This window comes from Schistocerca americana, chromosome 2, assembly GCF_021461395.2.
Source record: "Schistocerca americana isolate TAMUIC-IGC-003095 chromosome 2, iqSchAmer2.1, whole genome shotgun sequence".
NCBI classification, from domain to species: Eukaryota; Metazoa; Arthropoda; class Insecta; order Orthoptera; family Acrididae; genus Schistocerca; species Schistocerca americana.
In genome coordinates, this window is record NC_060120.1 from 1029214158 (window position 1) to 1029226729 (window position 12572).

At 46.4% G+C, this 12572-nt stretch overlaps 1 protein-coding gene and 1 non-coding gene across 2 annotated transcripts in view; both read left to right on the forward strand.

Moving 5' to 3' along the window:
* LOC124594650 (RING-box protein 2) overlaps positions 1–12572 on the forward strand; it is a 514996-nt gene that overhangs the window by 474623 nt on the left and 27801 nt on the right. The gene's annotated exons all lie outside the window — the stretch shown is intronic.
* On the forward strand, positions 5080–5153 carry Trnat-ugu. Its single transcript has one exon. It is a non-coding gene; the product is annotated as a tRNA-Thr (tRNA).

A 12572-nucleotide genomic window follows, 5' to 3' on the forward strand; every position in this document is an offset into this window, starting at 1 on the left:
GTTTGGCTTTGTGTGTGTGTGTGTGTGTGTGTGTGTGTGTGTGTGTGTGTGTGTGTGTGTGATTTTACTGCTGTTTGCTCTCTCTTTGCTTCGCTGTGATTGGGGGGGGGGGGGGGGGGAGGCTGATTTCATTTGAAACTTGTGGTTTCTAATCCTCCTCCTTTGGTGACATTATCACCTTGGTTCCCTTAGGTCTTTACGTTTCTTGATTGGTACTGATTCTTTGCTAATTTGTTTCTCAATTCCTTGCTAATTGTTCCTTGTTGGTTAGGCTTTTTTGCCTACTGTCGGTTTCCTATTAGTAACCTCGGCATCTCCAGTTCGTGCTATATTTGTGGGTGGGTGGTTACTACATTTGTTAGGTGCCTGACTCTTCCCTAAGGATGTCGAGTTGGTGTATGTCGTGACTGGGAATTTCTTAATGGCTTCATGAATGGTGTCTATCTGTAGGGCTTCGTGTAGTTCCGTTATTCGTGTCCATGAGGGGGAGGGGTGTAATATCCATCCCAGGACTTTATATTGTACTACAGGGTTATTACAAATGATTGAAGCGATTTCACAGCTCTACAATAACTTTATTATTTGAGATATTTTCACACTGCTTTGCACACACATACAAAAACTCAAAAAGTTTTTTTAGGCATTCACAAATGTTCGATATGTGCCCCTTTAGTGATTTGGCAGACATCAAGCCGATAATCAAGTTCCTCCCACACTCGGCGCAGCATGTCCCCATCAATGAGTTCGAAAGCATCGTTGATGCGAGCTCGCAGTTCTGGCATGTTTCTTGGTAGAGGAGGTTTCAACACTGAATCTTTCACATAACCCCACAGAAAGAAATCGCATGGGGTTAAGTCGGGAGAGCGTGGAGGCCATGAGATGAATTGCTGATCATGATCTCCACCACGACCGATCCATCGGTTTTCCAATCTCCTGTTTAAGAAATGCCGAACATCATGATGGAAGTACGGTGGAGCACCATCCTGTTGAAAGATGAAGTCGGCGCTGTCGGTCTCCAGTTATGGCATGAGCCAATTTTCGAGCATGTCCAGATACACGTGTCCTGCAACGTTTTTTTCGCAGAAGAAAAAGGGGCCGTAAACTTTAAACCGTGAGATTGCACAAAACACGCTAGTGAATTGCGAATTTGCTGCACGAATGCGTGAGGATTCTCTAGCGCCCAGATTCGCACATTGTGTCTGTTCACTTCACCATTAAGAAAAAATGTTGCTTCATCACTGAAAACAAGTTTCGCACTGAACGCATCCTCTTCCATGAGCTGTTGCAACCGCGCCGAAAATTCAAAGCGTTTGACTTTGTCATCGGGTGTCAGGGCTTGTAGCAATTGTAAAAGGGTAAGGCTTCTGCTTTAGCCTTTTCCGTAAGATTTTCCAAACCGTCGGCTGTGGTACGTTTAGCTCCCTGCTTGCTTTATTCGTCGACTTCCGCGGGCTACGCGTGAAACTTGCCCGCACGCGTTCAACCGTTTCTTCGCTCACTGCAGGCCGACCCGTTGATTTCCCCTTACAGAGGCATCCAGAAGCTTTAAACTGCGAATACCATCGCCGAATGGACTTAGCAGTTGGCGGTCCTTTGTTGAACTTCGTCCTGAAGTGTCGTTGCACTGTTATGACTGACTGATGTGAGTGCATTTCAAGCACGACATACGCTTTCTCGGCTCCTGTCGCCATTTTGTCTCACTGCGCTCTCGAGCGCTCTGGCGGCAGAAACCTGAAGTGCGGCTTCAGCCGAACAAAACTTTATGAGTTTTTCTACGTATCTGTAGTGTGTCGTGACCATATGTCAATGAATGGAGCTACAGTGAACTTATGAAATCGCTTCAATCATTTGTAATAGCCCTGTACTTGGAGCTTCTTTGGTTGGTTGGTTGGTTGTTCGGGGGAAGAGACCAAACAGCGAGGTCATCGGTCTCATCGGATTAGGGAAGGATGGGGAAGGAAGTCGGCCGTGCCCTTTCAAAGGAACCATCCCGGCATTTGCCTGGAGAGATTTTAGGGAAATCACGGAAAACCTAAATCAGGATGGCCGGACGCGGGATTGAACCGTCGTCCTTCCGAATGCGAGTCCAGTGTGCTAACCACTGCGCCACCTCGCTCGGTGGAGCTTCTTTATGTGGCTGTTAGTTGAGGTATCCCAGGATGTGCAACGGTAAGTCATCACTGATAAAACCGTGGTTTTGTACAGTGTCCTTTTTGTTTCTGTGGGTCAGGTCGTTACTGATGAAAAAGGAGAACAGTGCCTTACCTATTACGAGCCGTTTCTTTCGTTTTCCTTGTATGTGGAGGCCGAGAAATAGTTCGGCGTCTAGGTCTACTCCCATTGGCAGCGATCTGTGGCAGATTTGACGGCAATGCTGGTGCAGGTATGAGTGCTTCGGAGCACGCCGCTCAAAGGCCTTTGTTGAACATAGAGTTCCATATCACGCGACCCCTACTTGTTCCGGAGTCAACCCAACTACATCGTCAGTGGGCACAGCATCGCTGAGTTTTCACCGTCGATCCGAGCGGTCTAAGGCGCTGCAGTCATGGACTGTGCGGCTGGTCCCGGCGGAGGTTCGAGTCCTCCCTCGGGCATGGGTGTGTGTGTGTGTGTGTGTGTTTGTCCTTAGGATATTTTAGGTTAAGTAGTGTGTAAGCTTAGGGACTGATGACCTTAGCAGTTAAGTTCGATAAGATCTCACACATTTTTTTCACCGTCTATCAATAGTAACGTGTCGCCTTTCAGAATGAATCGCATTTCTTATTACACCAGGTCTATGGTTGGGTTCTTACACGTCTTCATCCAGGCGAATCGCTGCTGGAGACGTGCACCGCTCTAGGGATTAGGCCGGCAAGAGGAGACTTGCGCTGTGGGGTACATTGAGTTGGACTTCTAGGGGACCTGCGGCAGTACTCCAAGACACCGTGACAGCAATGAACTTCGTGTACATTATTGCGGACCACCTGCATCCCTTCGTAGTTGAAGTCATCTCTGATGGCGATGACATCTTCCGGCAAGATCACTCCCCGCGACGCAAGGCCCGAATCGTGCTGCAGTCGTTTGAGGAGCATGATACTAGACTCACAATGACGTCTTAGCGAGCAGACGCGCCAGATCTGTACTCACTGGAACACATACGGGGCTTAAGCTGCGTGGCCACGAACCACCGTGCCGTAATTTGTGGGAATTGCTTGACCTGTGAGTAGACACCTGTTGCCACGTACTTCTGGAAATCTATCAATGACTTGTTGAATTTAAAATAGAATCGCTGCTGTAATGTGTTTGAAAAATGGCCGAGCACGCTGTTAAACGTCCATTGTGGACGTGGGACAGCGGTGGTCAATTTCTCCTAACAGCCGTGCAGCTTGAGAACTTACTTTAATTTGGTTTCTCCATCAGTTTCGGCAAATCAGTACGCCATCTTCAAACCAAGAAGTATATGGTCATATACTTCAGGTCCACTTCAGAAAGAAATCATCTCTGTGATAAGGAGTATATGGTCAATACTTCTTGGCACTGACATGATTTCATTTTGAAGTGGGCCTAATGATGGCATACTGAGTTGCCGAATCTGGAAGCGAAAACAGAATAACTTCCGTAATTGCACAGCTGTCTGGCGAGTTTCTTTGTTATTTGGACAGGTTTTGGCTCATCGGTGCAAAATCCAAACAAAAGGGATATAGTCTGTGCACAACCTCGTGACTCATTTGTTGATTGTAAACAGAGTACTGTCGTGTGCTGAGAGAGAGTAAGGAGGACAGCTCAGTGCGTGACAAGCGACCTTACATCGCATGGTGAAATTCTGTGAGGTTAACTGGTGGTGGGCCGCCTGCTGATTCCCTGGCAGCGGCTGAGAAGCAAGCTTCGCGTGGTGCAGAGCGCGTAATTCGGTAGGATTACTTAGGAAACTGGGTGGAGTTATTTGAGTTCAGAAGTGATTGCATTTCATGGAGGTACTTTTGCCACTCCTTCCCGTTTACAAGTTTCCATCTAACTGACTCTTCATTCTCGAAGCCTGCTAAGTGTCCTATATTGGGCGACACTAGTGAAAATTACTGTCCCGATCGTTACGGACGAGCGTCGTGGACACGGCTTCATCCGCTCACTGCTGGCACTGCACTCCTCTTCAGTATCATAAGATGGTGGGATGTTACTATCTCAGGGTGGGTCACATAACAATCTCTTTATAAATATAGTAGGGATCAGAAGCTTAAAGACTCTTCTGGCCGAGCGTATCTGACGTAACACGTAGACGAAGTGAGTTCCACTACCTTCTTCCAGAGATCGCGTCTAAATGGTTCAGATGGCTCTAAGCACTATGGGACTCAACTTATGAGGTCATCAGTCCCCTAGACTTAGAACTACTTAATCCTAACTAACCTAAAGACATCAAACACGTCCATGCCCGAGGCAGGATTCGAACCTGCGACCTTAGCAGCAGCACGGTTACGGACTGAAGCGTCTAGAACCTCCCGGCCACAGTGGCCGGCAGAGATCGCGTCTAACCACAGCTCAATATCAGTCTCTGTTGATCCATTGTGGACGTGGGACAGCGGTGGTCAATTTCTCCTAACAGCCGTGCAGCTTGAGAACTTACTTTAATTTGGTTTCTCCATCAGTTTCGGCAAATCAGTACGCCATCTTCAAACCAAGAAGTATATGGTCATATACTTCAGGTCCACTTCAGAAAGAAATCATCTCTGTGATAAGGAGTATATGGTCAATACTTCTTGGCACTGACATGATTTCATTTTGAAGTGGGCCTAATGATGGCATACTGAGTTGCCGAATCTGGAAGCGAAAACAGAATAACTTCCGTAATTGCACAGCTGTCTGGCGAGTTTCTTTGTTATTTGGACAGGTTCACTCCGCTCTAGCCGTCGAACCTCTGTATAGTATAGCTTCAGAAAAATTATCTTTTGGCGTAATTAAGTGATTTGAAACCAAAAGTCTTTATTCGTCTGTCCTTTACTGTGCGAACCAAGGAATATGAATATAGTGCAGGACAATAAGCTGGGAATGTGGGTCTCACGGGAGGCGTGCCAGAGAGAAGTGCCAGCAGTAGCACTATCCTCTGTGTCCTCGGTGGCTCAGATGGATAGAGCGTCTGCCATGTAAGTAGGAGATCCCGGGTTCGAGTCCCGGTCGGGGCACACATTTTCAACTGTCCCCGTTGCCTGTATGCAGCTAGGAGTATTCGTTTCATTGTAATAGACAATATGTAGAAGTACCAAGAAGGAACAATAAGTGTAGAACACCAAGAACGAAGTGCACGGATTAAAAGGATATAAGACAGGGAAACGGTGTTTCGCCACTTATGTTCAACGTACACGCCGAAGAAGCAATGATGGAAATAAAAGAATGGTTCTAGAGTGGGGTTAAAATTCAAGGCGAAAGGCTATCAATGATAAGATTCGCTGATAACATTGCTGTCCTCAGTGAAAGTGAAGAAATCTTAGAATGAACCGTCTAATGAGTACAGAATATGGATTGGGAGTAAATCGAAGAAAGGCGAAAGTAATGAGAAGTAGCAGAAACTTTAAGATCATAATGGGTGATCGCGAAGTAGATAAAGTTAAGGATTTCTGCTACCATTGCAGCAAAATAACCTATGACGGATGGAGTGAGGGGGATATAAAAGAGAGACCAGCACTGCCAGAAGCGTTCCTGTTCAAGAGAAGTCTATTAGCATCAACCATAGATCATAATTTGAAAAAAACACATTTCTGAGCATTTACGTTTGGAGCACAGCGTTATATGGCAGTGCGACGTGATCTGCGAGAAAAGAGAATCTAAGCATTTGAGATGTGGTGCTACAGAAGAATGTTGAAAATAAAATGGAAATGAAATGAGCGTTTGGCGTCATTGGCCGGGAGGCCCCTTGCGGGGCAGGTCCGGCTGCCTTGGTGCAGGTCACAGTCGAAGCCACATTGGCCGACCTGCGCGCCGAATGGGGATGAAATGATGATGAAGACAGGACAACATCCAGTCCCTGAGCGGAGAAAATCCCCGACCCAGCCGGGAATCGAACCCGTAGGACGGCAATCCGTCACGCTGACCACTCAGCTATCGGGGCGGACATATTGAAAATTAGATGGGATGATAAGGTGACGAATGAGGAGGTTCGCGGCAGAATCGGCGAGGAAATGAATTTATAGAAAACACTGATGAGAAAAAGAGACAGGATGATAGGACATCAAGGAATGACTTCCATGGTACTAGAGGGAGCTGTAGAGGGCAAAAACTGTAGAGGAAGACAGAGATTGGAATACACCCAGCAAATAATTGAGGATGTAGGTTGCCAGTGCCGCATTGAGATGGTTGGCACAGTAGAGAAACTCGTGGAGAGCCTCATCAAACGAGTCAGAACGTTGATGACTCAAAAAATTCGCTTGGACCTTATATCAGCGAAGCCCGTTACGTGTAACCAGGAGGAAATGGGACCAGGTGTCTGGTGTGGTGTGGTCTGGCACCTTGTGTTGTACTGAGGTGGTCGGACAAGGTGTCGGCCGCCGGCGAGGGCGCGGCAGATCCGTGACACGGCCCGCCCCGGCCGGTCCTCAGCGCCGGAAAACAACAGACGACCGACAGGTAGTGGGCGATGCGGGCAGCGGGCAGCGCTCCAAGGCCTTTCCTTATTGCCCGCCGCGCTGTCTCGCTGTCTGCTCGCATCCGTTCCGCCAGCGGAGCCGACCCGCCGCCGCTAATGGCCATATAGCGCCCTGGAACGTCCTTTCCACCACTCCTCTCCTCTGACAGCTCAGGGCCGGCACACTGTATCGCAGATTCTAGGCCGGCCGCTGTGGCCGAGCGGTTCTAGGCGCTTCAGCCTGGAACGCGCTGCTGCTGCGGTCGCAGGTTCGAATCCTGCCTCGGGCATGGATGTGTGTGATGTCCTTAGTTTAGTTAGGTTTAAGTAGTTCTAAGTCTAGGGGACTGATGACCTCAGATGTTAAGTTCAAAAATGTTCAAATGTGTGTGAAATCTTATGGGACTTAACTGCTAAGGTCATCGGTCCCTAAGCTTACACACTACTTAATCTAAATTTCCTAAGGACAAACACACACAGTCATGCCGAAGGGAGGACTCGAACCTTCGCCGGGACCAGCCGCACAGTCCACGACTGCAGCGCCTAAGACCGCTCGGCTAATTCCACGCGGCAGATGTTAAGTCCCATAGTGCTTAGAGCCCTGTATTTTACCGCTGCCACCATCAGTATTTAAAAGAGAGTATTCCAGTCAACACTGTCAAAAGCTCTACCTAAGTCTGCAAACGCTAGAACTCTAGAATGATATTTTCACTCTGCAGCGGAGTGTGCGCTGATATGAAACTTCCTGGCAGATTAAAACTGTGTGCCCGACCGAGACTCGAACTCGGGACCTTTGCCTTTCGCGGGCAAGTGCTCTACCATCTGAGCTACCGAAGCACGGCTCACGCCCGGTACTCACAGCTTTACTTCTGCCAGTATCTCGTCTCCTACCTTCCAAACTTTACAGAAGCTCTCCTGCGAACCGTGCCAGGAAGTTTCATATCAGCGCACACTACGCTGCAGAGTGAAAATCTCATTCTGGAAACATCCCCCAGGCTGTGGCTAAGCCATGTCTCCGCTATATCCTTTCTTTCAGGAGTGCTAGTTCTGCACGGTTCGCAGGAGAGCTTCTGTAAAGTTTGGAAGGTAGGAGACGAGATACTGGCAGAAGTAAAGCTGTGAGTACCGGGCGTGAGTCGTGCTTCGGTAGCTCAGATGGTAGAGCACTTGCCCGCGAAAGGCAAAGGTCCCGAGTTCGAGTCTCGGTCGGGCACACAGTTTTAATCTGCCAGGAAGTTTCGCTAGAACTCTAGTTTCGCCTTTCCTTAATCTATCTTCTAACATAATTCGTAGGGTCAGTATTGCCTCACGTGTTCCAACATTTCAAAGGAATCCATCCTGATCTTCCCCGAGGTCAGCTTCTACCAGTTGTTCCATTCGTCTGTAAAGAATTCGTGTTAGTATTTTGCAGCCGTGATTTATTAAACTGATAGTTCGGTAATTTTCACATCTGTCAATACCTGATTTCTTTGGGATTGTGTCGAGTCCCACTGGTGAGTCCTGAGAGGGAGTAGGAAGCACGAATGCTCGTCATTGTACTCACCGAAAAGGTATGTCGCGGATAACTTCTGCTAGTGGGCCGCATGCTCTTCGCTTGCTTGGCTGAAAAGTAGGTTATTGAGTGAGTTAGAGTATGGAACTCGGCAGAAATCTCGGGGATCCGAGGAAGGTATCAAAGCGAGAGACAAGATTACTGTTACTGAAAGCACCCCCTGGCATATTCCCTATGTACAAGTCTATCTCGCAGTGGTTAGCACACTGGACTCGCATTCGGGAGGACGCCGGTTCAATCCCGCTTCCGGCCATCCTTATTTAGGTTTTCCGTGATTTCCCTAAATCGCCCCAGGCAAATGCCAGTATGGTTCCTTTGAAAGGGCACGGCCGACTTCCTAAGTTTCGTGGTGCAAAGGAAAGCGTGCCGGCCGAAGTGTCTACTAAATCGGTTTCTTCAAGTCCAGCCCCTGTCACATAGTGACACTAGCTAACCTCCTCCCGACGATTGTACAATAACGACCCTTCAGTAGGGTGGGTAGTCCTTTTGTAGCCGTCTTTGCACACGACCCCATCCATTTGGAAGTTTCTACCTTTACGTACACTGGCGGAGCTGAGCACGAAGGAGCACGTGACACCTGCATGCCGTACACGCATGATATTTCCACACTGTGTTCAAAGGTCACTTTTCCTCTCTTACTCCGAGTCTTGTGATGCTGCAGAGCCTGCCCATGTTGGCAGAACAAATGGTAAATAGTGGCTGCGTCCGGTCACTTTCGCGCCTCTGTTGCTCTGGCTAAGAATTTGTGTTCTACTATATTATTGAATTTAGCTTGTTTTCTGCTATTATCGACAATTGGAATTATACAGGGCTATTACAAATGATTGAAGCGATTTCATAAATTCACTGTAGCTCCATTCATTGACATATGGTCACGACACACTACAGATACGCAGAAAATCTCATATAAAGTTTTGTTCGGCTGAAGCCGCACTTCAGGTTTCTGCCGCCAGAGCGCTCGAGAGCGCAGTGAGACAAACTCCATTCGGCGATGGTATTCGCAGTTTAAAGCTTCTGGATGCCTCTGTAAGGGGAAATCAACGGGTCGGCCTGCAGTGAGCGAAGAAACGGTGGAACGCGTGCGGGCAAGTTTCACGCGTAGCCCGCGGAAGTCGACGAATAAAGCAAGCAGGGAGCTAAACGTACCACAGCCGACGGTTTGGAAAATCTTACGGAAAAGGCTAAAGCAGAAGCCTTACCCTTTTACAATTGCTACAAGCCCTGACACCCGATGACAAAGTCAAAGGCTTTGAATTTTCGGCGCGGTTGCAACAGCTCATGGAAGAGGATGCGTTCAGTGCGAAACTTGTTTTAAGTGATGAAGCAACATTTTTTCTTAATGGTGAAGTGAACAGACACAGTGTGCGAATCTGGGCGGTAGAGAATCCTCACGTGTTTTGTGCAGTCTCACGGTTTAAAGTTTACGGCCCCTTTTTCTTCTGCGAAAAAAAACGTTACAGGACACGTGTATCTGGACATGCTGGAAAATTGGCTCATGCCACAACTGGAGACCGACAGCGCCGACTTCATCTTTCAACAGGATGGTGCTCCACCGCACTTCCATCATGATGTTCGGCATTTCTTAAACAGGAGATTGGAAAACCGATGGATCGGTCGTGGTGGAGATCATGATCAGCAATTCATGTCATGGCCTCCACGCTCTCCCGACGTAACCCCATGCGATTTCTTTCTGTGGGGTTATGTGAAAGATTCAGTGTTTAAACCTCCTCTACCAAGAAACGTGCCAGAACTGCGAGCTCGCATCAACGATGCTTTCGAACTCATTGATGGGGACATGCTGCGCCGAGTGTGGGAGGAACTTGATTATCGGCTTGATGTCTGCCAAATCACTAAAGGGGCGCATATCGAACATTTGTGAATGCCTAAAAAAACTTTTTGAGTTTTTGTATGTGTGTGCAAAGCATTGTGAAAATATCTCAAATAGTAAAGTTATTGTAGAGCTGTGAAATCGCTTCAATCATTTGTAATAACCCTGTATTGTTCTTGAAGTCTGAAGGCATTTCGCCTGTCTCATACATCTTGCACATCAGATACAAGAGTTTTGTCATGGCTGGCTCTCTCAAGGCTGTCAGTAGTTCGAATGGAATGTTGTCTACTTCCAGGACCTTGTTTCGACTTAGGTCTTTCAGTGCTCTGTCAAATTTTTCATGCAGTATCATATCTCCCATTTCATCTTCATCTACGTCCTCTTCCATTTCCATAATATTCCTGCCAAGTACATCGCCCTTGTGTAGACCCTCTATATACTCCTTGCACCTTTGCTTAGGACTGGTTTTCCATCTGAGGTGGATCTCCTTTCTCCAAAGGTGTCTTTAATTTTCCTGTGGGCAGTATCTATCTTACCCCTAATGTTATATGCTTCTTCATCCTTACATGTGTCCTCTAATCATCCCTGCTTAGCCATTTTGCAGTTCCTGTCGATCTTATTTTTGAGACCTTTGTATTCCTTTTCGCCTGCTTCATTTACACGCGTGAAAATTATACTAACAATAATAAATTAAAACCGTAACAGCAGTTCATTCATACTAGACAATAAAAATGGGAAGTTCTTGCTCTGCTGCCTGTAGCTAAATAATGCTTGTAGCCCTTGAAAACGGCCAAATTACTATAAAAAAAAAAAGAAAAAACAAAGTTCTCCAGCCCAAGTTTTCACGGTTTATCGCTATCAATTCGTAATGCCCAAATAGTGTATTTTTGAGCAGAATTGCGAAAACTTTAAGATCAGTAGCACATTGACCGCTTTTTGTTTGCCCACTTACCATTTTTCTTCAAAAGCAGCGAAAGGCGGGCAGACTAAGTTTTCTTTTATTTGCCTATTTAATTTAATACTTTGATTCTGTGCATCTTGAAACGGAGTCAAAATTTTTCACTATTTTTTCGATTTCTACGTTTATTACAGAAAATAACAGGAATGAAAACCCAAAAATCGGTTATTTCAGAAACAGGTTATTTTGAACAGTTTTAAGTCGGGTTAAACGTGCGTGAAAAAAAAAAAAGAAACGATGCAACCGGAAACCGGTTGTTCCAGCGATAACCGCCACTATCTCTGACGTATTCTTCGTATTGATAGTCGATGTAGGCGGGGAATACGCGTCACCGTCGGACACTGAAGATTGTTTCAACGCTGTTTCCCTTCAAACGTCGGAAACGAATTATTTCGCGATACTCCTCCTTATGATTGTGGTGCGCCATTTTGTTTTATCCTTTCTGGAGGCTTGCTACGGTACTAAGGTGCCGAAATTTCCTTATGTACTAGACCTGTAGAAATGTACTTGAAAATGAGCTACAATCATTAGGTAATTTGTTTTCGTGTCCGCTCGTGCGTGCGTATGTTTACATGCGTGTGTTGGATAATGCTGCTAATGGTTCTGTTGTTTTTGCGAGTTCCAGCAATTTGAAATTTCAGGCAACTGATTTGTTGGTTAACCCACAGCCAGGTACACTTTTTTAATGCATTAACAAAACACATGCTTCATATTCTAGCAGTTTCTGCGAGTCTACGTGAAAATAAGGGGAATGGTGTTATTTGAGGTAATACGACATATAACGTGTGCGGTAAAGAGGAAAAATCGCCCAGAGTGTGATATAATGTCAGAAGTAAGAAATCGAAAGTGTTCTAGAAAACAGACATTACGATATATAGCTGGTGATGGAGATTTTCTGGAACTGCGACACTGCTGAGACCTTAATTTGATTAACTGGCTGTTGCTTACAGCCGCCTTCGGAATGTCGAATGGAGGTCAGCAAGTACCGTAAAACCTGCTGCTCACAATACTGGTCTACTGTACTCATTTATCTTCTGGTAGTTTGTAAAAGAATGCACAGGAAGTGCAGTGAACTGACACGGAGCCAAATCGAGTACAGGACATGCAGTTTTAATATAAAGCTAAAATCTTTGATATCAACTCACCCTATTTCGAACCGTTCTTCGACAGTATTGTGCGGCCCGACGTAACGTCATTCTGCTGAAGCAATATATAGATAACATTGAATTGAAAAAGATTGAAAGATGTTGAATTTTTCGTAATTCCTCCCTCCTCCCATTTCTCCCCCCCCCTCCCCTCTCTCTCTTAAAAAGAGAGATGTTGAATCCTTCCATTCCCCCCCCCCCCCCTCTCTCTCTCTCTCTCTCTCTCTCTCTTTCTCTCTCTCTCTCTGTCTCTGTGTGTGTGTGTGTGTGTGTGTGTGTGTGTGTCATTCCAGATGATAAGGTACGGACGATTATTATTTGTATGTTGGAGGCGGTAACTGGTTGGAACAAGACCATATTTGATCCCAAAGTAATTTGAATTCCTCTTAACACTTATTAATATGCTCAAGTGCCCGAGAAGACTGCTTTTTGCTTTACTTGTCTGTCAACAAAATGTTAGACTTCAGACAAATTTTTCAGCCATGACTAAAAAAGGGAAA